This window comes from Rhineura floridana, chromosome 3 (assembly GCF_030035675.1).
Source record: "Rhineura floridana isolate rRhiFlo1 chromosome 3, rRhiFlo1.hap2, whole genome shotgun sequence".
Lineage (NCBI taxonomy): Eukaryota > Metazoa > Chordata > Lepidosauria > Squamata > Rhineuridae > Rhineura > Rhineura floridana.
In genome coordinates, this window is record NC_084482.1 from 210,989,934 (window position 1) to 211,017,932 (window position 27,999).

At 45.5% G+C, this 27,999-nt stretch overlaps 1 pseudogene; it reads right to left on the bottom strand.

Annotated features, from left to right (window-relative positions):
- Positions 1-24: 24 nt before the first annotated feature.
- LOC133381427 (antigen peptide transporter 2-like) lies at positions 25-27,999 on the bottom strand (annotated as a pseudogene).

Below are 27,999 nucleotides of genomic sequence, written 5' to 3' on the forward strand. Positions count from 1 at the left end.
ACTCTCAGCCTAACCTACCTCACAGGGTTGTTGGAAAGCCTCCATATGAACACACTGCAGATGTAAAAATAAGACATGCCATGTAATACTTTAGTCAAAACCAGTTGTTATATTGCTGATTATTTTTAAAGTCTATCAATTTCCTGCCAAACCACAGTAGTGGCACCTAAGTAAGCCCTGCTGAATTGCTTTAAAAAATAGGATCAGAGGGGGAGAGAACAAGAGAGAATGACTTACAACACAGTCCTTTTATGCGCACTTTATTTTAGTATACACATTTCTGTAACCTTTACTTGGCGGGGGAACTGTATTACAAAATTCAGAAAAGTGCAAATATTGAAGGATGGCTGTGTTTAGTTTCCATATTATTTCCAAAAGTGCAAATTTGGTAGATTCAACTTTTAATGCAAACTGAATCAAATCCTCTCCTCCTAAAGAGAGTAACTCCTCTATGAAAAAAGGATGCTGCATTTGGGGCTTCTTAGTTCAGAGAAAAGGCTAGTGATAGACTTGTATAAAATTATGCAGGGCATGGAGAAAGTGGATAGAGAAACGTTTTTTGCCCTCTCTCATACTTGAAGCATTTAGGACACATAAAAGAAAGTCATTCACACAGTGCAGCTAAACTATGGCATTTGCTCCCATAAGAGACAGGGATGGCCACCAACTTGGATGGCTTTCAAAGAGGATTAGACAAATTCATGGAGGATAAACTAGCCATGATGGCTATGCTCTGGGTGACAGTTGAGGGAGCTGGTCTCTCAGCAAAGCCGATGGAATAGCCCTAGAATCATAGAATAGCAGAGTTGGAAGGGGCCTATAGGGCCATCCAGTCCAACCCCCGCTCAATGCAGGAATCCAAATCAAAGCATTCCCGACAGATGGCTGTCCAGCTGCCTCTTGAAGGCCTCCAGTGTCGGAGAGCCCACGACCTCTCTAGGTAATTGGTTCCATTGTCGTATGGCTCTAACAATTAGGAAGTTTTTCCTGATGTCCAGTCGAAATCTGGCTTCCTGCAACTTGAGCCCATTATTCCTTGTCCTGCACTCTGGGACGATCGAGAAGAGATCCCGGCCCTCCTCTATGTGACAACCTTTCAAGGACTTGAACAGTGCTATCATATCTCCCCTGCTTCCCTTCTCTCCCTCTGCTATGTAGTCTGATAGAACGGTTCCTTCCAAATGACAGCCGAGGGAAAGTGAAGGACAGCTGATATCTCTCAAACAGCCATGCAGCCTGATGGAATCTTCCCAAGCCTGCATTCCATTATATGGCAGCCGAAAGTCCAGCCAATTAGTTGTGCAAACAGCTTTCTCTCTTTCACCTACAGGTTATTCTGTCCGGCTCCTTTGCACCAATCTGTAATAGGGGCCCCTCTGGCCTGTCAGCTCGATGTGAGTCCCCTCTTCAACAACCTCTCCACCTTCGACCACCACAATCTTGTCGGCGTTCTCCACCATCTGCATTTGGTGAGTGATCACCAGCACCGCCCGGGCTTCGCAGCTGAGCACTGGCCTCTGGATCTAGTGGGAGAAACAGTGCACCGTGTTACGCTAATTCACAGCTTCAGCCTGAACCCAACAGGCTCAAATTACAAGACAGTGGAGCAGGTTGCCTGAGAGACTGGTGGGCTCCCCTACGTCAAGTGGTTTTTAAGCAGAGGCCATATGGCCCAACCTATCAGCGAATCTGCAGCAGTAAATTGCCCGCATCAGCCAGGGGTTGGACTAGATGAACTTTTGAGGTCCCTTCTCATTCTAGGGTCATATCGGCACCATACATTTAAAGCACTCTGATACCACCTTAAATATTAAGGCTTCTCCCAAAGAATCCTGGGAACTGTCATTTTAAAAGGCTGCTAAGTGGTTATTGTGTTGGATTACAACCTGGGAGACCAGGGTTTGAATCCCCACACAGCCATGAAGCTCACTGGGTGACCATGGGCCAGTCACTGCCTCTCAGCTTCAGAGGAAGGCAATGGTAAAACCCCCTACGAATACTGCTTACCATGAAAATCCTATTCATAGGGTTGCCATAAGTTGAGATCGACTTGAAGACACAGCATTTTTCAAGACTTGTTAGGAGACCCCTTATTCCCCTCACAGAACTACAATTCCCAGAGTGGTTTGACAATCAGTTCCTCTTCCCAGGGAACTCTGGGAACTGTAGCTCTGCGAGGGGACTAGGGCTCTCCTAACAACTCTCAGCAGGCACCCTTAGCAAACTACAGTTCCCAGGATTCTCTTTGGGGGGGAAGCCATGACAGGTATAATGGTGCTTTAAACACATAGTAGCCTGTGATTCCACTACAATCCCACTTAACAACCGTCCTGGCTTCCCCCAGAGAATCCTGGGAAGGGTAGCTTCTGAAGGGTGCTGAGCGTTGTTAGGAGGCCCCTATTCCCCTCAAAGACCTACAATTCCCAAAGTTCCCTGGGAAGAGGGCCTGACTATTAAACCACTCTGAGAATGGTAGCTTTATGAAGGGAATTGGGGTCTTCTCTCAGCACCCTTCACAAACTACACTTCCCAGGATTCTTTAGGGGGGAAGCCATGACAGTTTAAAGTGGAATAACAGCTCAATAAATGTATGGTGAGAATGTGGCCCTCCTATAGGCCCCTGTACTTCTCACACAAAGCCCCTCCCCTCCAACCCCCTATTTACAAATAAACAATAATATCATTTATGTCACACCTATGCACTCTTCAAAAGTGCTTTACAAACATGGTCTATGTAAAATGGGCCAGCAGATTGGTGTGTGTGTGTGTGACATATATACTAGGATTAGAAGGCCCCAGTGCAAATAGTCAGCCAAAGGAGCGCTTAGAGTAGAACAACTCTGAAGGTCTCATTCTGGAAGTGAAATCCTTCAGTTGCACTGAGTCATGGCGACTGTTGCAAATGCTTCTGTTAACCACGACTGTCACGTGGCTCTTTGAGTCTCTTGGAAGGGCAGGCCCGGCCCCTGCAATGCAGACGCACTGCTTCTCAAGACAGGGAAGGTGTTACAAGTGCTCAGGGTATCCCCATTTTGGTTCATGTGGAATCAAAGGGGTGCAAGGCTCTGGAGTCAGCTGAACTATAATTTGCACCCCACACCCCCCGTTTTCTGACTCATTGTGCATTCCTGAAGTACTGTGAAAGAGGACAGAATCAAGACTGTTCTGTTGGCAGCTAAAAGAAAAAGGAGAAAACTGAAGTAACTGTTATTTTCTTCCTTGCCAGGCTTCCCTCATGCCCAGCAGAACAACCCCATTGTTCAAAGACAGTGTTAGCAAGCAGAACTAATTTTTCTGAGTGTCAGCAAGAAATACACACCCAACATGAGATCACCTGAGACAAAGACCCCCTCCGTTTCACATTGATTTTTAAGAGGGAAATGGTATTTAAGAGCAGGTTTTGAGACCTAAGATGGCGATCTGAGCTCCAACATATGTAACTATGCTCTCAAGGAACGCAGCGCAGGACTGCAGAATGGGAAGCGAGTCTGTGTCTCGGTGCAAACCTTGAGGCAAAGAGATTCCTTCCTGCTTTCTGGCCAGAGCCTCCTTCACATCACTTCAGCTGTATTCCGCTGCCCAATCCTGGGCCTAGGACAGGTAATCTCTCCTACCTGTCACTCCTTATAGTAATAGGGTCCTTTGAGCTCTTTAGTTCAAAGTTATGAATGGGTTAGGATATTAATGATTAATGCTGCCCGCACCCAGTAATTTTGCAATGCTATTCTTTTCTTTTCTCTCAATAAATGAAAGCTTTGCTTTAGTCTGGTTTCGACTTGCATTTTTGGGGTTACACACACACACACACACACACACACACACACACACAAACACACTATTTAGGCCAAGAGCACGTGTCGTAACAGAGGGGGACCTTTTCTAGCTGGAGGGCCGCAGTCCCTTCTGAGCAACCTTCTGGGGGCCACATGTCAGTAGTGGGCGGGGCCAGAGGGAAAAGCAGGCGCAGCAACAAATGTACCTTTTACCTCTGTACAGCAGGCTAGTTCCTTCACAGATTCACACACTCCTCTCTAGCCACCATCCAGGCAAACAAGGGGCATGTTCAGAGATCAAGGACACATTCCACCCAGCCCAAAAAACACTCAAGGGGGGTTCAAAGCGAGGCCAGCGAGTGGATGCAGCCTGGGGGAGAGGGCCCATACTGACCCTTTTTGAGTGTTTTTATTGGGCGCATCCTTGAACTCTAGATCACGTTGCTGGTTTGCTTGGATGTGGACCCCGGAAGGCTGTCCAGAGGGGCATGCAGCCTTTGACCTGCAAAAAGGTTCCCCTCTCCTGGGATGTACAGCTATACAATTCTCAACAGCCACAGCCAGCACAGCTCCTATCTGGTCCTGCACAGTGATGATCCACCTTCACTAGGGATGGAAAGATCTGTTCTGTTTCCGTTCTCTCCGTTTTTCATTTTTCCAATGTTAAATTCAGTTCTTTACATTTCCACAGTGATCTGTGATTTCTTTTTTTTTAAATCCTTATAAAAATTCTCCATTTTAGTGCAAATCTCATCAAATAAACACAATTTGTGTAGCTTTGACAAAGGTGCACATTTTTGCCAGCCATTTCTCACCTTTTTGCATGATATTTTCACTCATGTATTCATGTTAATGCACACTTTCCTCTAATATATGCATTTTTGTAAATGTTGTTTAGTTGGCGAACTGCATCCCCAAATTCAAACAAAAGCGAATTTCAAAGGATGGCTGTTGTTTCAGTTCTCATATTTTTTCGGAAAGTGCGAATTTGATAAATTCTGCTTGAAACGCGAACTGAATCGAAATTCTCACCCATCCCTAACCTCCGCCTTCTGCACTCACAGCAGCTTTGCTCTCCACATCCAGGGCGCTCGTGGCCTCATCCAGCAGCAAGACCTTTGGGTTGCGGATCAGGGCCCGGGCGATGGCCAGGCACTGCTTCTGCCCGACGGAGAGCTGCCCCCCCTTCTCCCCAACGTCTGCAGGGAGGCAGGAAAGAGAGAAAAAGAGGTGGAGAAAGGGAAAAGCCAGTGTCCTCAAGTCTTTCCCCCAAAGTGCTGGTGGCCATGTGTGTTACCTTAACAACTTGAGCCCCAAGTGAAAACATCACTGCTTGTTTTTAGATGTCTTCTAAAAACTGTTTTTCAGACAGGCCTTTCAAATCTAAGATTCTTTGCCAACCAGCTTTTACTGATATGTTTGACTTTTTAAGTTGTTTTAATTGCCTGTGTGTGTTTCTTTTTAGGTTGCATACTGCCTTATGATATTTTATATGAAAGCTCAGTTTTCTAAATATTTAAATAAAATAAATGAATTACTTAATAAATAAAATGTATTGTGATGTATCCCTGATTTTGTGGTGTTGATAAGAACATAAGAAGAGCACTGTTGGATCAGGCCAAAGGAGGCCCCATCTAGTCCGGCATCCTGTTCTCACAATTGCCAACTAGATGCCCCAATCGCAGCCCCATGAATTTTGTATGTTGATTTTTGTGATATAGTGCTGTTCTCCTTGTGATAAGCCTCTCTGAGCGTGATTTTTTTGTTTTGTGTTTGATGCAAAGGCGGCATACAAATAAAGCGATGATGATGAAAACCCTCATCATCGTGTTGGGGGGATCAGGCACATGATTTAGAAACCCCCGCCCCCCCGGGTTTGCAGATGTCGATTCGGAGTCAGGCAGGAACGATTCATTTCACTCACCTGCAATGAACCACCCTTTCAGATTATCAACGAATTCCAAGGCCTTGGCTTCCTTGGCTGCTGCAGCCACTTCTTCCTCAGTGCAGTCTAGCAAACCATGGGTTATATTATCCCAAATGGACCCAGAGAAGAGGATGGGATTCTGACTCACAAGTGCCACCTGCAGGGATAAATAAAAATTATTGCACATGTGTTTGCCACGCTCTTCAGTTGAAAAAAAGGAGTCCCTCCAGGTAGTCAGTAACTTGGGGGAGGGTTTCAAGCACATGAGGAGAAATTTACGTCTGTGCCATTCAAGTTGATTAAAGAACTGTGTTGCCCTAGCACGAACAGATCCACTTAAAAAAATAAAAATACTTTTTGCAGTTTAGGAAGAGAGTGGGAAATGCACTGGAAAGTGCAGGATAAACAAACGACGAATGGGCAGGTGAACAAATGCCAGCAAATCACAAGTAATGCTCATTGTTGTGTAGCCGCCCTGTTAACCAATCAGAATGCGTGCTCAGTAGAGACCAGAGATAGTCGAACCACTGTGTAAGCAAGGAAATCAGGATGAATGCTGGAGAGGCAGGTTGCTCGGAGGGGCTCTAAAATCTTTCACAGCACCTTATATTATTCATTTATTTATTAATGGCATTAATATGATGCCCCATAACAGTTCTTTGGGGGCCTCACAAGAAAAAGTAATAAAAAAAGAGTTTGAATATAAATTATTATTGTTATTATTACAACTGCTACATTTATATCCCACTTTCCTCCAGGGAGCTCAAGGTGGCATACAAACATGGTTCTCCCCCTTCTGATTTCACCCTGTGAAGTAGGTTAGGATGAGCAAGAGCGACTGGCCCAAGGTCATCCAGTGAGCTTCAGGACCAAGTGGGAACTTGAACCCTGGTCTCTCAGGTCCCAGTCTGACACGCTAACCACTACACCACAAATAAAGATGTACAACCATAAAATCAAAGCAACAAAAAGACAAAAAAACCCACCACACCATCAAAGTTAAAATAGTTTTAAAACCATAAACCTTTAAAAACATAAAACACCAGCATTAGTACAATCTCAAAATGAAATAAGGAAAACTTCAACATTAAAACCAGATCTATTCATGTTTTTATTACATTTTCATTAAAAAATCTAAAATTAAACGTTAAAAGACTTGGGGGGAGGAGGCACTTGCCTGGTCCCAGAGGGACAGCAGAGCTGCTGCTTGGCAAGCTTCCTTTGGGAGAGCTAGAATGTTATAATATGTTGGGAATAAAGCACCAGCGCATGTTATAAGTGACCTGAACTGGGAGGGGGGCATTGACAGAAAGGCGATCTTCCCTTTGCTGGTTCTTCCTCTAGATTGTTTGTTGCTTTTGCAGGATTTGCTCCTTCGCTTCCTCCCTTTTATTTTCAGTTAGTTAGTACTGGCTTCCTGAGTACAGGCTGCTTCAGCATGTATAACTTTAGTTCTTTGTAGTAATAAACCTAAACTTTATTTATTCTTTCAGCTACCAGTCTTAACAGACCAGTTATTTTCTGCACTCTGCTGCAATATATACCCACCGAAAGCTCTAACATAATACAGGGACAAATGTGGCTTCTTCATACTAGACCACTGGTCTTTCTAGCTCAAGGGTTCTCCTGTTTTCTGCCCCAGGGACCCACCTGAGATGGCAGGAAATTACTGAGGCCCACCAAGCACAAAATGGCGTTACAAGAGCAAAGCCAGTCACAAGATGAAGGCAGAGTTTGCTGTAATCAGCTGGCAATTACTGATCTCATTTTCTACCGATATGAAATCCATCTTTGGAAATGGCAAAATTCTTTGCTGGGGCATTTACCTTGCAGCAAGGAGTTCTGTAGTTTCCTCAAGGTCAGTATGTACAATTGCTCTGGAGGTATTGTGACTCAGCTTCCCTGATCCAGGGAATCTTAAGTAGGGAAGGCTTTTTCTTTAATATTTTTCCCTTCCACACCCCCACATACCTGCCTCTCAAACTATTTTTACTCATCTCCTGTCATTTCTTCTCCCGTTCTGCTTTCCCACTCAGCTTGTACCTCACTGCCACCCTAATTTCTTTCATCCCTCCTTCCTGGTCCCTTCATGTCCACTTCTTCCTCCTAGAACACCTTTCCCCTCTCATTCCCTTCCTGTCCATTCCCACTTTGTTTATTAATATAAATAACTATTAACCTTATATTGCCCCTTTTAATTTCCTTCATCACCTCCTCTGGCCCTTTCCTCTAAGAGAAAGGAGATCCTCCTCTTCTCTTCTTCCCCCATATCCTGAGCTTTTCTGACTCCCAGGTACATTTATTCATCACAGAAGGAGTTGCTGGTGCTGGCATTGGGTATGGCTTGGCTAGGGAGTGGGATAGGCAAATGAGGGGGCACTGGGCAGGTTGTGCCACTGAAGTCCATCTGAAAGTGGCCCAAGGCCCACTGGTGAGTCCTGTCCCATCGTCTGAGTGGCTGTCCAGGGTTTCAGGCAGGAGGCTCTGTCAGTCCTACCTGGAGAAGCCGTGGATTGAACCTTTTGCATGCAAAACACATGCTCCACCACTTACTTTATTTATTTATTTATTTATTGCATTTATATACCGCCCCATAGCCGAAGCTCTCTGGGCGGTTTACAACAATGAAAAACATTAAAAACACATATACAAATTCAAAAACACATTTTTAAAAAGCAGTTTAAAAACGCATGCTAAAATGCCTGGGAGAAGAGGAAAGTCTTGACCTGGCGCCAAAAAGAGAACAGCGTTGGCGCCAGACGCACCTCGTCAGGAAGATCATTCCATAATTTGGGGGCCACCACTGAGAAGGTCCTCTCCCTTGTTGCCACCCTCCGAGCTTCCCTTGGAGTAGGCACCCTTAAATATAATAGTAAGAGCCCAGTCCTCAAGAAAGGGCTGATTTAAGCAGGAAGCTGCCAAACACCGAGTAAGAACCATGGCTCATCTAGCTCAGCAGTGTCCACACTGACTGGTAGCGGCTCTCCAGGGTTGCAGACAGAGAGTCTCTCTCCCAGCTGTACCAGGAGATGCGTGGATTGAACCATGGGCCTTCTGTACGCAGAGAAGGTGCTCTGCCACCGAGCTAAGGCTTTTCCTCAACCAAGGTCTCAATTCCAAAAGGCAGCGGAACTTGGAGAAGTGTCCCAGAAACAAAGGCACTGCCTTCTCTCAATTTGGTAGGGTTTCTGACAGAGGGTCTCTCTGAAGATGCGCAATTGAATCCTACCTGAACTGAACCCGGGGCCCTTCTGCATGCAAAGCAGGCGATCTCCTGCTCAGCCACGGCCCTCTCCAAGTAAGATCCTAATACTGGGGTCAGCTCATGTGGGAGGAGGGGGCCCTTCACGTACCTGGGTCCTAAGCAGTGGGCTTATTTAAATAACACTGACGCCTCTCCTTTCCTTACGATAGCCCCAAAAGGCTACAGAGAAGACAGATATAAAATACAATAAAAACTGTTCAAAGGGGACGGAAAAAGCAACACTGAGAAGATAATAGCAGCAGGAAGTGAAAAGCCAACACAAAACAAAAAGCCAGCCGCAGCTACAAAAATAGGAACATTTAAAACCACTTCCGCTCACTGCAAGTCAGGTGAAGAAACTCTACAAGCCACTTAAGGGTGCCACTGCATGCACAGCTACACTTTGAGACTGAAACGCTTTGTTTACTTGAGGGTGCTCAGGTGTGTTTTTAGGTGGGGGGGCAGGAAAGAAGAGAATACGGGTAGAAAAATCTAACTCGGTTACATTGGGCAAAGCCTCGGTACCAAATCTAGTTCCTAACTGCTTGTTTGCTCGCTGCTGCATCGTTCTGTTAGTCTAAGCCTCAGGAGGCAGAGAGTCTGGTATTTAGGTTTTGCTTCTTTGGAATCTGGAGCATCTGGTAAAGACTGGGAGTCTCCTGGCCCAGGCTGGTTGGACATAGCAGTGTACTACATTGCAGGGCTGATTTTAGATCCTGGACATTTGGCGCCTGCTGAATCGTCTGAAAACTGGTTCCCAAGTTTTGGGAGTTGGTCCTTGACAATATCCCTCCTCCTCTACATGTGGTAATATAGCAAATAAACACATACATCTGATTTTATGCTTATAAACGACTTAGAAGCAATTTTAGCATATAAGCAGTATATAAACAAATTATTATTATTATTAATAATAATAATAATAATGATAGTATAGCAAATACACACATAAATAACAAAGTATTATCCTCAGTTTGATGTACGTGTACGTTTGCTATATTAACACATGTTACAGGATATCCCACAAGAAATTTGTTTTGTCTTTTAAGGTGTCACAAGACTCTTTTTGGTCACATCCAGACCGTACATTTAAAGCACAATGAACGCCCATGGTTTCCCCAAAAAAACAATCCTGGGAAAAGTAGTTTAGCCCCCACAGAGCTACAAATTCCCAGCACCCTTAACAAGCTACAGTTCCAAGCATCCTTTGGGGGAAGCCACGTGCTTTAAAGGTATTGTTTTTACTGCAAGAGACTATCACTGGAAAGCCCCGCTAGAAACTGTGGGCATGAAGTCCTAACCAAATGAGGAGTGTGCCACTCACAAACATGCACCCCTCCACCCCAGTCCTCAGGTCACTTGCTCCAACAGGCCAGACATTACACTCAAAACACAAAATTGCCTTTGCTGGGCTGCTGCCCTCTCTCCAAGCGGACAAGATGAAAAGGAGACAGGTCGTTTCTTTGAGACCCAATGTGGCAAAGTGGTTAGAATGCCAGACTAAGACCTGGGGCACCAGGGTTCAAATCCCTGTTCGGCCATGAAGCTCACTGAGTAGCCATGGACCAGTCACTACCTCTCAGCCTAACCTACACCACAGGGTTGTTGTGAGGATAAAATGAAGAGGGAGGAGAACCGTGTATGCCACCTTGTGTTCCTTGGAGGAAAGCGGGGATATAAATTCAATAACAACGACAAAACAACAACACAAAAATAATTTCGGCTATACTCCGTGACCCTCCACCTCACCTTGCTGTGGAGGTACTTGTGCTCGTACTCCTGGATCGGGACCCCATCCAGCAGGATCTCCCCGGACTGGGGCTCATAGAAGCGCTCCAGGAGGGCCGCGCAGGTGCTCTTCCCACTGCCGTTCAGGCCCACCAGCGCCGTCACCTCCCCCAGGCGGAGCTCAAAGGAGACGTTCTGCGAAAGCAACGTGGACAGGAGAAAGCAATGGTGAACTGTTATTATTGGATAACCAGAACTATCACTAGAAGCTAAAATGACAAAACTGAGGTTATTATACTTTGGACACATCATGAGAAGACCCGATTCACTAGAAAGACAATAATGCTGGGAAAAACAGGAGTAGAAAAAGAGGAAGGGCAAAGAAGAGATGGATTGATCCCATAAAGGAAGCCACAGACCTGAACGTACAAGATCTGAACAGGGTGGTTCACGACAGATGCTACTGGAGGTCACTGATTCATAGGGTCGCCATAAGTCGTAGTCGACTTGAAGGCACATAACAACAGCACAATTCCTTCCGGGCAGAGGGGTGGAGGTGGGGAAAGAAACCCTAGAGATACACCATTGGTGGTTGAGGGAGGGTGCATCATTTATTTACTGGTGGGATTTGTCCTCTGCCTTCCCACCAAACGATACCCCAAAGGGCTCTGCACTGAAAGAGAGACTCTCCTTTGCATAACGGGAGTAGCTCAGTGGTAGAGCATCTGCCTTGCATGCAGAAGGTCCCTGGTTCAATCCCCAGTGGCATCTCCAGGAAGGGCTGGAGAGCCGCTGCCAGTCAGTGTTGACAATGCTGAGCCAGGTGGAAAAGACCAATGGCCTGACTTGGTATAAGGCAGTTTCCTGTTTAATTCAGCCCTTTGTTCAGATCCATGAGGAGTAGGATCTTATTTCATTCTTAGGGGACGGGGCCAAAGCTCAGTGGCAGAGCACAGTCTCAGGGCAGCATTGCGTTACAGAGTGTCTGGTGGTGGTGCCTAGTAGTGGGATCATGAGAGACCTGTGCTGGGGCCAGTGGAAGAGATCCGTTATGAGACCAAGCCCAGCGTAGGGGTCTGACAAAGACCCTTGCCTGAAATGCTGGAGAGCTGCTGCCAGTCAGTGTAAACAATGCTGAGCTAGATGGACTATTGGACTCTGTGTGAAGGATGTTCCTATATTCCAAAGCTGATGTCATCTGTTAACTTGGAGTAGGAAGCCTTGTCACAAGGTCCTGCTTGGGGGCTTCCCGTTGGGGATTCTGGTTGGCCACTGTGAGGAGGCTGGACTAGATGGGCCACTGGCCTGATCTACTGCAGGGCTCGTCAGATGTTCTAAAGCCGAACAGTGGATTTTCACCAAACCAACAAAAGGTGATGCCCCAGAAGAATGCTTGAAACCATTTCACCTTCAAGAAAGAAAATGGTAAGGTACATGATGATCCTCCCTCTTTCGAGTCACATTTTTTCCCAGAGCTTGGAAAAGTTACTTTTTTGAACTACAACTGCCATCAGCCCCAGCCAACATGGCCACTGGATTGGGCTGATGGGAGTTGTAGTTCAAAAAGGTAACTTTTCCAAGCTCTTTAACTCAGCCATTGTAAACCCATCCCTGCCCCCTCAACTGGCACAACTTTCACATCTCACCAAGCAGATTCTCCGTGCCAAATTTAATACTTGTGGGACAAATAAAGCCAGTGTGATGCTGTGGTTAGAGTGTTGGACTGGGACCAGGGCTTGTGTGTTTGTTTATTTATTTGATTTATATCCTGCCCTTCCTCCCAGTAGGAGCCCAGCGCGACAAATCCCTGTTTGCCATGAAGCTCACTGGGTGACTTCGGGCACGCCAGTGTCTGTCTCTCAGCCTAATCTACCTCACAGGGTTGTTGTGGAGATAAAATCAGGAGCGGGAGGACCACGTTTGTATGCCATCTTGAGCTCCTTGGAGGAAAAGTGGGATATAACTCCAGTAAATAAAAGCTTGGCAAACCTGTCATAGAATTTTAATATATTTTGTTTCGAGCCAAGCATACTCTGATCCTCTATTCCAATATCTTAGAATATTATTATTATTATTATTATTATTCCACTCTTCCTCCCAGCAGGAGCCCAGGACGGCAAACAAAAAGAATAGCACTGTGGTTAAGCGTGACCAGCTTAATATGGTTCCTAAAGTGTGGTTCACAGGCCACCAGTGGTCTGTGAGTTTCACTGAGGTGGTGTGTGGTAAGAACTCTAATTTTATAAAAAATACTTTAGCACGTAGCACAACACATTACAATTACTAAACAAACAGCAGAAAAATCATTAAGCGGTCCACCAAGACCCTCAACATTTTTGAAGTGGGCCAGGGGGGGAAATGTTTGAGAGCCACAGATATATAGTACCTTTAAGACCTGAATATCAGGGCGAGAAGGATAGGTGAAGGAAACGTTTCGGAACAGGACATGTCCTCTGAGGAAATCTGGAGCCAGCGTCCCCTCTGTGCATGTCGATGGCTCCCGATGAAGGTACTCAAACACCTTATGCGCAGCCCCCACACTGCTGAGCACATCTCCGTACATGTACATCAGGGTCTGCGAGGGATGAACAAGAATGAAGGGGGCAGGTCTGATAGGGGTGACAATCTTTTTTCAAATATTTGAAATTTGTTACGTTCTCTTACTTCGCTACCCACCCTCTGAACAAAGCAAGTTTGCATTTCAGATGTGAAATTTAATAATGCAATTCTGTACACCTACACTCGGTTGTAAGCCTGTGGGTTCGTAAGAACGTAAGAACAGCCCCGAAGCGGGATCAGGCTAGTGGTCCATCTAGTTTAGCATCCTCTTAAAGCGATCAACCAGGTCCTGAGTGCAACTGCGCTCTTTCCACTTGGGTTTCTAAGAGCATAGCCATCATGGCTAGTAGCCAATGATAGCCTTCCCCTCCTCAGTTAATTTGTCTAGTATCTTCTTTTAAAGCCATGCAAGTTAGTGGCCATCGCTACAGTGGGACTGCAGTATAATATAAAGCCGAGTACTTGTTTTTTCTACGTAGTCCACACATGGTCTAGAACTCTTGCATATTTTTGTCCCCTGAGAAACAGCTCTTGAGAAACTGGGTTCATTCAGAAAATAAATGCTCTTTGCAGATGGATTCTGCATTACCCTGCAGTGTGTCCATTTGAAAACAGATACTGGTAGTCCTGGCAATGTGTCCACACTTGTCCAATGATGTTATGGGTAGACATACACACACCAAGATCACAATCGCCACTTCCTTCTTCATCCACCTGGGGCATGTGCAGGTAGGAAAAGGCGTGGATAATCTAATCAAGGGGAGGGGTTTCAAATGCGTATCAGATAACCACACCCACCCTTGAGAACAGCAAGATCTAGAATTAATCTAGATTGAAAGCAGCATGTCAAGGAAAAGCATTAACAATTTTGGATTCAGAAGAACTATATTTTTGTGCCACAGACAGGTTAGTGCTTACGCAGCCTTAGACTCACCAGCACCCCTCAATTAATTTTTATTATTTTAATTTTTAATTAAATTTACTCCCAGAAGGAGCCTGGGGTGGCAAACAAAAACACTACAAGCACTGTAAAACACCTTAAAAACAAAAGACTTTAAAACATATTAAAGCAAAACATCTTTAAAAACACATCAAAACAAAGCATCTTCAAAAAGCAACTTTAAAAACATCTTAAAAAGAAATTTCAGCACAGAAGCAGACTAGGATGAGGTCTCTATTTAAAAGGCTTGTTGAAAGAGGAAGGTCTTCAGTAGGCACCAAAAAGATAACAGGGATTTTAAGAAAGATATAGACAAGTTAGAGCGGGTTCAGAAGAGGGCGACAAGGATGATAGCCGGTATGGAGAACAAGTCTTATGAGGAAAGGTTGAAGGAACTTGGCATGTTCAGTCTGGTGAAGAGAAGGCTGAGGGGTGACGTGATTGCACTCTTTAAGTACCTGAAGGGCTGTCAAATAGAGGAGGGTACAGATTTGTTCTCTGCTGCCCCTATCCTGAATAAGTTCTCTCAGTTAGTTCACGCTCTAAGCTTCAAGCTCTCCAAAAGAGGAACAACAGCCAGAACCTCCCTTAGCATGTGCGGGGCCTGGGGCAAAAGCATAGCTGGGGGCCCCCCATGAGCACCACTTTAGTATTTTCTGTTTTTATCTCGATCTCGACTTGCATTCATTATAAATATCTAAAATAATAATAAATTATAGATAGATCTACGAAATTAAAATGAAATTATCACAACGTAAACAAAAAATGAATTAAGAAAAAAGGAGATGCAGTGGTACTTACATTTTAGTTGTCGACACTCAAATGAACTAGCGGCACAATTATTTATAATCGAATTCATGCCTCTGTTGTCTTGGCACTATTTTTTTTCTCAATGCGAACAGTACTAGTCTAGTCATCTAGATACACTATTTTCACGCTACACTATAATTTTAAAATTGATGTATGACTGAGCCAACTACCACCACCCAAGTTCATCTGTATTAGGGCTCCATTTATTCATGTGAAGAAATCTTGCGTTTTCTAAAACCATAACAAACATTGAATTTACTTTAAAAACTGATACACTACTTACCAGATTACTGATAAATGCTGCTTACCAGATTCTCAAAACATCTAAGTATTTTGAAATGCTATGAGTATTTACATGAAACACTGAAGTCAGTGGGGATGAGCAAGAAATTCTGAGAACCAAGATTATCTTTAAAAGCTTGCTAAGTGCATAGGCTTCCAAAATAAAAGTGGCAATTAATCAAAAATACTAAATTTGTATTGCATGCAGTGGATAATAACTACTTTCAACAACTCCCTGCATAACAGAATGGCAACTCTAGATGCATGTGGCTGTTACCTCCTAGGAGGTATACCGTATATGAACAAGAAAAATAAAATAGACTTCAGGCTTGTGAGTTGAGTTCTACCAGGTTTTTTATGAGAAGGGCTCATTTTAAAACACTAAATATAGGGGAGCAGTGTATAGTTTGATAGGTGAGGTTTTCCCACTCCTTCATTTTCTAATGCAAAGCAGGCGTTCAGCACAGAGCTGCGAAAAAGGCTAGAGTGGCAGATGTCAGTTTCAGTGTCCACAGAGAACCATGGCCCTTCCAATTGAATACGGGAAGTTCAGGCTCATAGAGACAAGAATCAGAAAGTGCCACTCACGATTTGATGCCCAAGCACCGCGACACCACCTCCCCGGCCGCCGCTTTCGCACCACCTCACAGGATTCCCGTGCTCGCCGGCCTGCTCGCTCGCCCACATGTATGGGGGCCCCCCGAAGCGTGGGGCCCAAGGCAACTGCCCCGCTTCCCAGTGCGTAGGGGCGGTACTGACAACAGCAACAGGTGCAGAAAGTTAACATGGGCAAGGACTGGGACTGTCGCACACTTCCAGCTCAACGGCAGAGCACCTGCTTTGCATGCAGAAGGCCCCAGGTTCAATCCGCAGTAGCATTTCCAAGTAGGGCCGAAAATCTCCCCTGTCTGAAACCCTGGAAAGCAGCTGCCAATCAGTGTAGGCAATGCAGAGCAAGATCGGCCAAGGGTGCAGTGTGCTATAAAGGCAGCTCCCTATATTTGTTTAGGGCCACATTCACACAATACATTTATTCTGCTGTTATTCCACTTTAAACAGTCATGGCTTCCCCCAAAGAATCCTGGGAAGTGTAGTCTGTGGAGGGTAGTGAGCGTTGTTAGCTACAATTTACCAGAGTGGTTTAACAGTCATTTCTTCTTCCCAGAGAACTCTGGCAATTGCAGTCTCCTAACAACTCTCAGTACCCTTCACAAACTACACTTCCCAGGATTCTTGGGGGGAAGCCATGACTGTTTAAGTTGGGATCATAGTGGAATAAATGTCTGGTGTGAATGTGGGCCGAGTTTATATTAGAAAAAAATGTACAATATAATAGGAATCTCTATTATATTTTTACACAACATATGATTTATGATTTACATAGCAGTGTGGCTGGGTAAGAGGAAGTGTCTGGAAAAAAGGGAGTCTGAAGGCGGAAGGAATGCCTGACTCTAAAGATGTTTCAACAAGTGCCCCTGTGCTTTTGTGGAATTCGTTTGTTTTACTGCATTGTATTGCAGTTTTGTTTAATTTCGAACCATGTTATATTGTAGGAGGGGAGGGGAGAAAGCAGTAATAGGATGATCGCTGGCTGGGAGGCAAACTTTAGCCTCCCCAGCCCTTCTTGACTGTACCTGCTCCTGTACCTGGAGAACTGCAGCCGGCTGAGGAGCCAGACGTCTGATGCAGCTAGCTCCACTGGTGGAGAGCAACTGTAAAGACTTTGCCACCACTGTCGCTGCTTCCAGGAGTGAGTATATTGTGTGGGGCTCTGGTTTCGGGGTGGCAGCTGGATCCGTGGCAAGAGCACAAATGAAAAGTATGTACAAAGTGTGATTTACAGTGTGCCTGGTTTTTTGCTGTTTTATATTTTTATTGACTCATTGGACTGAATTTGTACTGACTGCAACTTTTATTATATTTTCTTGTGTATGTTTCTGTTCACCGCTTTGGGGCCTTGGCCAAAAAGCCAAAAACCAACAAACCAATGAATGAAAATATTGAGTTTGTTCCTTTGCAACCCTGCTTAGAGACTGTCTCAAATATTAAGGGGTTGTTGCTGCTGTTGTGCCTTCAAGTCGATTTTGACTTATGGCGACCCTATGAATCAGCGACCTCCAAGAGCATCTGTAGTGAACCACCCTGTTCAGATCTTGTAAGTTCAGGTCTGTGGCTTCATTTATGGGATCAATCCATCTCTTGTTTGGCCTTCCTCTTTTTCTTCGTCCTTCTCTTTTTCCCAGCATTATTGTCTTTTCTAGTGAATCAGGTCTTCTCATGATGTGTCCAAAGTATGATAACCTCAGCTTCACCATTTTAGCTTCTAGTGATAGTTCTGGTTTAATTTGTTTTAACACCCAATTATTTGATTAAGGGGTGTATAAATATATTAAATAAGCAAGTAAGAATACAACATTCAATAAGATTTGCTAAAACGGAGATAAAAAAAACCTGACCACCACCAAAACACTGTTACTACATAAACAGGAAGGGCAACAGTACAATGAAATTTTTGCACTGCGACCAAGTCTGCCCCCTGGGAAGAGAAGGGCCGGCTCCATCACAACCTCCCTCTGTGGAGTACATGCACTCCGACGTCCATCTGGTAGAGGATGAAGGAAAACAAGTTCCCTCGGGTCATGAGGCCGGCGCGGATCTGCTGGTACCCGCAGTGAAGCATGATCAGCTTCAAGCCCAAACGAAATAGCTAAAAAGAGAAAGAAAGAGAGTTTCTATTGGAACGATTCAACCAATCCATATTCATTATTAGGGGCACACCATGAAATCTATACTTTTAACATTATGATTATTATTATCATCATAATTTTGTCTGAGAATTTTTTTAGATTTCACAGTATAAGGAAGGAAAATCACGCAAACACATATATCTGAGGATATGCTGTCCCATTTCATCCAGTATTCTTTCTATTAAATCATGTGGAGGGAAATCTGTTAGGCCCAAACACAAAGAACTTGTCTCTTGCATTCTTGTTGCGGCTGGAATTCTCTGTGCAAAATACTGGAGATCACAAAGAACACCCCAAAATCAAAGAACGGTTGGATAAAATGTGAGAATTTGCAGTGATGGCCAAGTTGACAAATTTTCTAAGACACTGAGAAGGAAGACAAGAGACAAGACAACTTTCTAGTAAAGTGGCAGAATTTCATTGACTATGGTAAAAATATTTAGTACCAAATATGACTGATGAGTTTACTATGTTTTAATGAACAAGCAGGTAATAAGCACTACAGTGACTGATATATATATGGGTTTTTTTCTCTTTTGAAACTGTTCTCCTGGAAAGAATATGTTTGTAAGTATTGTGATTATTACAAATGGGACTGATTTAAGGACTCTGTTAATTTTTCATCTCTCTTTTCATAGGTTAAATGAGAGCCAGTGTGGTATAGTGGTTAAAGTGTTGGACTATGACCTGGGAGCCCAGGGTTCGAATCCCCACATAGCCATGAAGCTCACTGAGTGTCTTTGGGCCAGTCACTGCCTCTCAGCCTCATGAAAACCCTCTTCATAGGGTCGCCATCAGTCGGAATCGACTTGAAGGCAGTGCACTTACTTACACACATATACAGTATAACATCTTTTTGAAATTAATGATGATAATGATGATAATCACCCGTAAAAGTATTCTCTTATTTATTATATATCTTGGTCTTTCGGAAAGATGAGTTTATATTGTTGTTCCCTGAGATGAGTGCAAGGGAGATATATGTGCGAAATATTTAATTGTGGTACGTGCTGTAATTAGTTATACATTTGCAGCATAAGGATGCTAGATGGTTAATAGTGTATTGTACTTACAGCTATGAAATCACCATCTAAAAGCATCTCTGTATAGAAAAGTATTCTTATCGACTAGAGAAGCACAACAAGGACTTAATTCTTCAAGAGAGAATTGTTATCATTCCTCCCAAGGACAGCTGAGAAAATGAACAGGGGAGATTGGAAAAGACAACAATACTTGAAACAGATGGTCCTGCTGTTTCTTTGGGCCAGTCACTGCCTCTCAGCCTCATGAAAACCCTCTTCATAGGGTCGCCATCAGTCGGAATCGACTTGAAGGCAGTACACTTACATTTTTTATAGGTAAATGTGCTTGATGGTATCACTGCTTTCTCCTGTTATAACCAGCAATTTAATTTTTTTCACTATAGACTCATGCATGGCGTGGCTATTATTATTATTATTATTATTATTATTGTTGTTGTTATTTCTAATTTATTATTCTATATCTCCATAGCTGAAATAAACTGCACTTAAGGTTTATGGTTTATATAACGTCTGTTTAAAATATTTGTAACATTCTATATATACATATTCCAATAAAATATTTTTTAAAAGACAGAGAGAGTATGAATGCCTGCAGTTCCTCAACCGTCATGGATGGCCCCAGTTTAAACGAGCAGCCTGTCATTTCCCTTGAAACATTCCTCCTGATTTTCACCACATTCACTCAGTTCATCTTACACGGAAGTTTGGGAACTTTTTGTAGTTGGTGGAGCAGATCCTGGCTGCCCCCAACCCCCCCAGCTCTGCCCACTGGTTAATCACTCTGATGTCGTCATATCAGGGTGACCCATTTTTTTCCTTTGTAGGGCGGCTTAAGTTCAAGTTGTGCTGCAAAGGAAGATCCAAGGCGATTGAACCAGGACTTGAAGTCACCCCCCCAATCAGCTGATTCGACATCAGATGTGGGGCGTGGTTTTGGGGAAGGCCTCGATGGCCAAATTGGGACCCAAGATCGCTATCTTGGTGATTGTTGAGCCTGGATTCTCACTCTTGCAGAAGGAAGAACACGAAACAAAAGCAATTTTTTAAATCAGAGATGGGTAACCTGTGGCTCTCCTGATGTTGCTGGACTACATCTCCCATCATCCCTGGCTATTAACCATGCCAGTTGCGGCTGGTGACTCCATGTCAGTGGGACAGTAGAATCTGCTCTGAACTATGAAAGTTTGGATTAAAACCCGGAGCGGATTCCTCTGCCCCACTGACATGGAGCCACCACCAGCCACGACCACACTGGCTGCTGGAGCTGGAGGGAGCTGGAGGAACAACACCTGGAAGGCAGGGGTGTAGTCGTCCAGGGACTCAGGGGGACTTAGATCTCTTACTTTTCTGGCATCAGGGTTCCAGCAGGGTCCCTATGTCTCCAGCATCCTACACAATCAGCATGAAAGGGGAGCATATTAGCCACTAAGAAGATTCTTCAAACATGCTTCCTTTCCTGCTGATCGGAGCCAATCAGAGTGAAAGGACGTGAGTCAGCCACTGAGAAGACTCTTCTCAGTAGTTAACAGTCTCCCATTTCATGCTGATTGGCTCCTAGGGTTGTCTGTTGTTGTGGGAGAAGGTTTTAACAAGGATCTCATTCTCAATCCAGCAGCAGAAAAAGGGGGAAGGGTGTGTGGCTGTGATGACCATGTAGGGACCCCGTACTTCTGAATTTGCCGCTGCACTACTGCTGGAAGGCCACAAGTTCCCTGTGTATTGTTTATTAAATGTATATTTAAATAAATTATGTATATATAGACACACACACACACACAAGTCAGTGTCTATCATAATTCTAATTCCAATCCTCCTTTTGCTGCCAAACTCTCCCCTGAGATCTCACCCGTTCAATAAGCAAGTAGGTGGCCCTCTCCAGACCTTTCTGGTCCTTGAGCTGCTGGGTCTCAGCCATGGCCACCTCCAAGTGCCGAGACTCCTCCTCCTCAGTGGCGAAGCTGCGCACCGTCTCGATGGAAGAGACCGTTTCACGCACCACCTCCTCGGAGCGTGCGACGGAGTCCTGGATGGCCTGCAGCAGCGCCTGGAGAGACCAAGGATAAGGCAAACACATGGCTTTGAGAGCCTGCACTGAGCACCTGTGTAATGCAGTGGCCAGACTACTGGCTCTGGTTGGGAGAAACCCCAAGTGTGAAGTCTCCTGGTGGTGGTCTTCAGCAAGCTGGCCTACCTTACAGGGTTGTTGAGATGATGCTAAAAGTGCATTGTGAGTTACACAAAGGAAGGAAAGATCCCAAAATGTAAGAAAAGCAGAAAGGACTTCGTGTTGCCCTCCATCAAACTATTCCAGAATAATCCATCATGATTGTTCATTAGGGAAGGGGTTGCAGCTCAGTGGTAGAACATCTGCTTTGCCTGTAGAAGGTGAAGGATCCGCGTTCAATCCCTGGCATCTCCAGGGAGGGCTAAGAAAAATGTCTGTCTGAAATCCTCGACAGCTGCTGCCAGTCAGTGTAGACAATACTGAGCTAGATGGGTGAATGGTCTGACTCAGCCTAAGGCAGCTTTCCCAGTTTCTGTTTTCAGCCCAAGGGTCACATTCTGTTCTGGGCAACCCCCCAGTGGTGGGTTGGTCCGGAAGCAAAAGTGGGTGGAGCAACAAATGCTGATTTTATTTGGGTGCCGTCTGCTTGTTCCTATACATGCTCACCCTCCTCTCTCTTGACCACCATCCATTCAAGCAAGCGAGAGGCCTTCTCAGAGTTCATGGACGCATTCCAGCCAGGTAGAAACACTTGAGGAGGGTGAGGGGTGTGGTCTGGTGAGAGGGGGTGGGGCCTGTGGAGAGTGCCCAGGGCCAGCTAGAGGGGCTTGGAGGGCTTGAGCCCAATGACTCCAATCCCTGAGAAGGGGTGTAGTCATCCAGGGTCTCAGGGGGTCTTAGAACCCTTACTTTTTCGGGAGCAGGGTCCCAGCAGGGTCCCTCTGTCACCAGCATCCTACAAGCCAATCAGCATAAAAGTGGAGTGTTTTAGCCACTGAGATGAGTCTTCTAACGTGCTTCCTTGTCCTTTCCTGCTGATTGGAGCCAATCGGAGTGAAAGCAGGTGAGTCAGCCATTGAGAAGGCTCTTCTCAGCAGCTAACACACTCCCCTTTCATGTCGATTGGCTCCTAGGGATATCTGTTGTTGTGGGAGAAAGTTTAAAACGGATCTCATTCTTCACCAAACAGCAAAAAAAGGGGGGGGCACAGCTGTGACTAACATGAAGGGACCCTGCACTGTCCCTGAGCTACCAAGTCCCAAATCATCCCATACCTGTTGACGGGCGTCGTAGACCTTTTGGGCAGCCAGAATGACCGGCACCTCGATGAGTGTCAGCAGTGTCAGGCGCCACGACAGGCCAATCATGAACACGTACAGCCCGGCGACCTTGATCAGGCTGCGCAGGAAGACGTTGGCATTGAGCGGCACTGAACGGCTCATCATGGTGGTGTCTCAGGAGAGCCGGGAGGTCAGGTCCCCTGCGGGGCAAACGGAGAGACGGGTCAGAGCCACAAGTACCGATGGGACAGGCAGACTAACGAGAGGGTGGCGCGGTAACTTCTTTCAGTGCTGGCATTTTGGGAAAGATGATTTCTCCTCATCCCACATGCTGGCTGGGGTTAGCGGGAGTTGCAATCTAAAAACATCTGGTGTGGGGGGGCACCAGGTTGACAAAGGCTGATCTGATCACTGCAGGACCACACAGGCTCTCAAATGTAGCATCAGGAGGATGGCTGGAGAGGAGAGGGGGATGGGCAGCCAGGCAGACAGACTCCCTGACAGATGGATAGATTAGCAAAGGGAAGGAAACACTCAGCGCTGGAATGAAAGATAGACACAGCTCCACACACGCCAGTGCGCTGGAGGGGATCAAGCTCTGAAGCGGGATCTCAAAGTCCTGAGTTCAAATCCCTCACTTGTGAGCTTTCCTAGACATTCCAAGCCGAGCCTCCCTTTTCCCACCCATAAAATGGGAAAATGAATTGCCCAAACAGGGCTGTGGCAAGCTCTTTGCACATGTACCAGGGAACTGGCACCTGGAGAGAGACAGAGACAGAGCTAAATTTCAGGGGGGCCACCTGTTTTCACCTCCTGGAAGAATGCCAGGTCCTGCTGCACCACGGAGGAGAAGAGCAGGGTGCGGATCCGGATGATTGTCTGGGAGATGGAGAAAGTGAAGAGGCCTCCGTGGCAGCTGGGCAGACAGAGAGCTGGAGCAGAAATTTGAGCGAAAGGAAGGTCACGGTTTCCTGTTCCATGCAGGGATCCCATGCAAGGCCACCCAAACCACACTGTCAATCCAAGTTACTTCTTCTCTGACTCAAAATTCTGCACAGGAAGTTCCCTGGATAATTCCTGGATGCAGCTGAATCCTGGGAAGTATAGTTTGTTAAGCACGCTGAGAGTTTTAGGAGACCTATTCCCTTCATTGAGCTACAATTCCCAAAGCGGTTTAACAATCAATCCCTCTTCCCAGAGAACTGGGGGACCAGGGTTCAAAATCCCGGCTCAGCCCTGTAGCTCACTGGGTGACCTTGGGCCATTCACTGTATCTCATTCTAATCTACCTCACAGTATTGTTGTGAGGATAAAATGAGGAGTGGGAGAGCCATGTTTGCACGCCACCTTGAGCTCATTGGTAGGATATAATTGTAATAACACATAATACATACATATATATTCTGAGTTCAATATAGAACCTTTTTAATATTTTGAGTCTTGTTATTGCTTATATTTTGTCTGCTAGGGACCTTTAATTTTTGTTCTGTTTTCATCCTGGGATGTTGTAGAAGACACTTGCAAAGAAACAAACATCCCCCCCCAATGTGGGAGGGCCCAAAGACTGCATTCAGACATGGGGCTGATCGCACTAGCTTTACGGATTGTAACCGCAGGGCTTTTGTCCTTGTTTCTAATATTCCTTTCACACTGCAGTACCAGGAATTGTGGCTTTTTGACCGAAATATTGTCACGTTGTGCTAAATGTCTTTCACAATGCTGCAACGAACAATGGCTTGTTTCCATCGCTCACCCATCATACACATGCACACGGTAGTTCCCCCATAATTCACTGCGTGAGTGCATCTCGTCACGGTTCTGTCTGGGTGATCTACCTTCCTACAAATCCTTCCTCAAAACCCACTTTTTTCTGTGAAGTGCTTGGCACAAGCCCCGTTTCCCATGTTCTTCTGCAATTCAATGTCTAACTAGGGGCACTTCCAGAACCTTTTGCTTCTGACATTTTTGTGGGGTGTGTGTGAGAGTGAGGCTGGGAACTGCTACCCACACCTGTGTTGTAATGCACTGGAATACCGGCACAATTTTCGTGAGGTAAAAAAAGGGCAGGAAAATGATTTATTGGATTTAGGGCTTGCGAATGGAATATTTCTGGAATCACTTATCACAGAAACAAGCACTAAACTTCTACTACATTCTTTTAGATTTCTTGAACTGGCTTCTACGTTATGTGAAAGACCCTCCCCCTCCAAAAGCAAACATTATGAGGAAAGGAACCATCAGCGAAATGGATTAAACTGCTGCCTGAAAGTACCCTAGGACTTGTAAGAACATAAGAAGAGCCTGCTGGATCAGGCCAGTGGCCCATCTAGTCCAGCATCCTGTTCTCACAGTGGCCAACCAGGTGCCTGGGGGAAGCCCGCAAGCAGGACCCGAGTGCAAGAACACTCTCCCCTCCTGAGGCTTCCGGCAACTGGTTTTCAGAAGCATGCTGCCTCTGACTAGGGTGGCACAGCACAGCCATCATGGCTAGTAGCCATTGATAGCCCTGTCCTCCATGAATTTGTCTAATCTTCTTTTAAAGCCATCCAAGCTGGTGGCCATTACTGCATCTTGTTTGTTCACCGCCCTGAGAGCTATTATGCTAAGGGCGGTATATAAATTGAAATAATAAATAAATAATAAATAAATCTTGTGGGAGCAAATTCCATAGTTTAACTATGTGCTGAGTAAAGAAGTACTTCCTTTTGTCTGTCCTGAATCTTCCAACATTCAGCTTCTTTGAATGTCCACGAGTTCTAGTATTATGAGAGAGGGAGAACTTTTCTCTATCCACTTTCTCAATGCCATGCATAATTTTATAAACTTCTATCATGTCTCCTCTGACCCGCCTTTTCTCTAAACTAAAAAGCCCCAAATGCTGCAACCTTTCCTCGTAAGGGAGTTGCTCCATCCCCTTGATCATTCTGGTTGCCCTCTTCTGAACCTTTTCCAACTCTAGAATATCCTTTTTGAGATGAGGCGACCAGAACTGTACACAGTATTCCAAATGTGGCCGCACCATAGATTTATACAACGGCATTATGATATCGGCTGTTTTATTTTCAATACCTTTCCTAATTGGCGCTAGCATGGAATTTGCCTTTTTCACAGCTGCCGCACACTGGGTCGACATTTTCATCGTGCTGTCCACTACAACCCCGAGGTCTCTCTCCTGGTCGGTCACCGCCAGTTCAGACCCCATGAGCGTATATGTGAAATTCAGATTTTTTGCTCCAATATGCATAATTTTACACTTGTTTATATTGAATTGCATTTGCCATTTTTCCGCCCATTCACTCAGAGAACAAACGCTCAGTGAAGACCAGGCATAATCTAACCACCGCCTATGCTTTGTCCAAGCAGATCAGGATGAATAAATAGGTCATGTGGAGAAGCCGCAGAAGGAACAATTAAGTCGCCAGATTCCAAGAAGAAGATTTTATCACAAGCAGCCCATTCTTGCAATATTGCCGGGTGGTGGCTGGGACGGGTTGTGGCAGCTCACCTTCCGAGAGACGCCAGGCACATGAAAAAGGTAGCGGCGGCGAAGGCCTCCGAGTCATATTTGCTGCTCAAGATGTCGATCAAGCGCCCCATGTAATAGGGGATGAATGTTTCACCTGCAGCGAGATCATGGGTGGACAAAACAGAAGTAACTCGTGGAAGAGTAAATCTCCTCACTGCATTGGATTCAAATGTATGTACAGTAGGGCCCCGCTTTTCAGTGTTCCACTAATACAGCGGCTTTCAATTAGAGTAAGGCCCCACTCATATGGCACTTGTTCCGCTTTTACAGCATTTTTGGGGCGTCAGGCACCATTTTATTGACGGAGTTCCACTTTTCAGCAAGTTTTGCTTTTAGGCGGGGTCTGGAACATAACCCGCCGTATGAGTGGGGCCCTACTGTACTTTTCTCTCTCTCCAGGGGAATGAAGATCCTTGCACTATACCACAATTTGAATTGAGGGGGGGGGGGAAGGAACCACCGTTGGGGCAGCAAATCCCCTTTCAATGCTACGTTTCTAGGAGAAAGACAGGGAAGGTAAGTTGCAAACAGTAGCAAAGAAAAAGCAAAGGAGGTTACGCTGGATGAGGAAGGGAGTAAGAAGGGAGCAGTGGAAATGGAGGATTTTGTCAAGTCTCTTTTCATCCCAGGGAATGTGACCATTTAAAGCAGAGGTGGGCAACCTATGGCCCTACAGATGTTGTGGGCATCTAAATCCCATCATCCCTGACCATTGGCCCTGCTGACTGGGGTGGGTGAGGTTTGGAGTCTAGCAATGGTAGGAGGGCACCAGGTTCCCTATACCTGGTTTCAACAGCAGCAGAGCTGTTAGCCCTGGTTCATGCAAGTTAGGTGAAGTGAGAGTTATGTATTGCTTCCCACTGAAAAGCCACAAAGCAATTTACAAGCAAGTTTTATATATCTATATCTATATATCTATCTATATCTATATCTATAATATATATATATAATATAGTAATTAACAGGAAAGCAAAATATTCTCTTAAGCATAATGCTTAAGAGAATATTTTGCTTTCCTGTTAATTACCCCGCTTTCAGTGTGGATCGTTACTACACTTGACTCCGATTCTAATTTGGCCTGTTTCATTTTGATACTGTGTTAACAATCTATTTTATTATTTAAAACAGGTTGTAAACCGCTTAGCGACTCCTTTAGAAATGTGAAGCGGCACAGGAATTATTTAAATTAAATGAATAATAAAATAAGAACTACAAAAACAGATGTAATATCATCAGGGCTGCCCACATGCCTAAAAGCTCTTTAGGCCCACTGGAGACGTGGGGTTGGAAGCGTCTTTGCCTGGCGCCAAAATGAGGACAAGGGTCACACATCCACCCCATTCATTTGAAGCACATGGCTTCCCCCCCCCCAAGAATTCTGGGAACTCTACTTTGTTAAGGGTGCTGGGAGTTGTAGCTCTGTGAGGGTTAAACTACAGTTCCCAGGATTCATTGGGGGAAGCCATGTGCTTGAAATGTATGATGTGACCAAAGTTGGCTTCAGGCGGGCCTCCCTGAAGAGAGCATTCCATAAAAGGGGAGGCTACTACCAAGAAGGCCATGTTCTCTTGTCACCATCCTCCAGATGTCCCTTGGAGGTGGCATGCAGTGAAAGGCCTCAGAGTTCACAAGATACTCTCAGGGGTCCTACTCACCAATCACAGCCGTAGTGAGGAAGAAAAAGGCCCCAGCGAGGTAGGGTGCATCCGGGCGAAAGAGCTTCATCAACTTCCAGAGGGTGGCCTTGTCTTCTCCTCCTTTGGCCCCCTCCTCCCTCTGCCCCAGGACCCCCCAGATGAGGTAGGCCAGGCCTGCCGCCCCATAGCCCAGCAGAAGCCAGGGCCAAGGGGCCGATGCGAGCAGGAGGGGAGGGTCTCTGAACCAGTGCCCCACGGTGTGATAGACGGGGGCAGCAAGCTCACAGTCGCCAGGGCTGCAAGGGGGACCTGGGAGGGCCAAGCCAGAGAGAGGAGCTGGTGGGCCCCGCAGAGAACCAGCAGGCGCAGAGCCCCCTCCAGCCAAGCTGCAGGGACCCCCAGGAGGGACAAGGCAGAGAGCTTCAAGTCGAGCAAGGAGAGCAGGGTGACATCACACAGGATCAGCACGGCAGCTGTCAGCAAGGCAGGGGGCAGCAT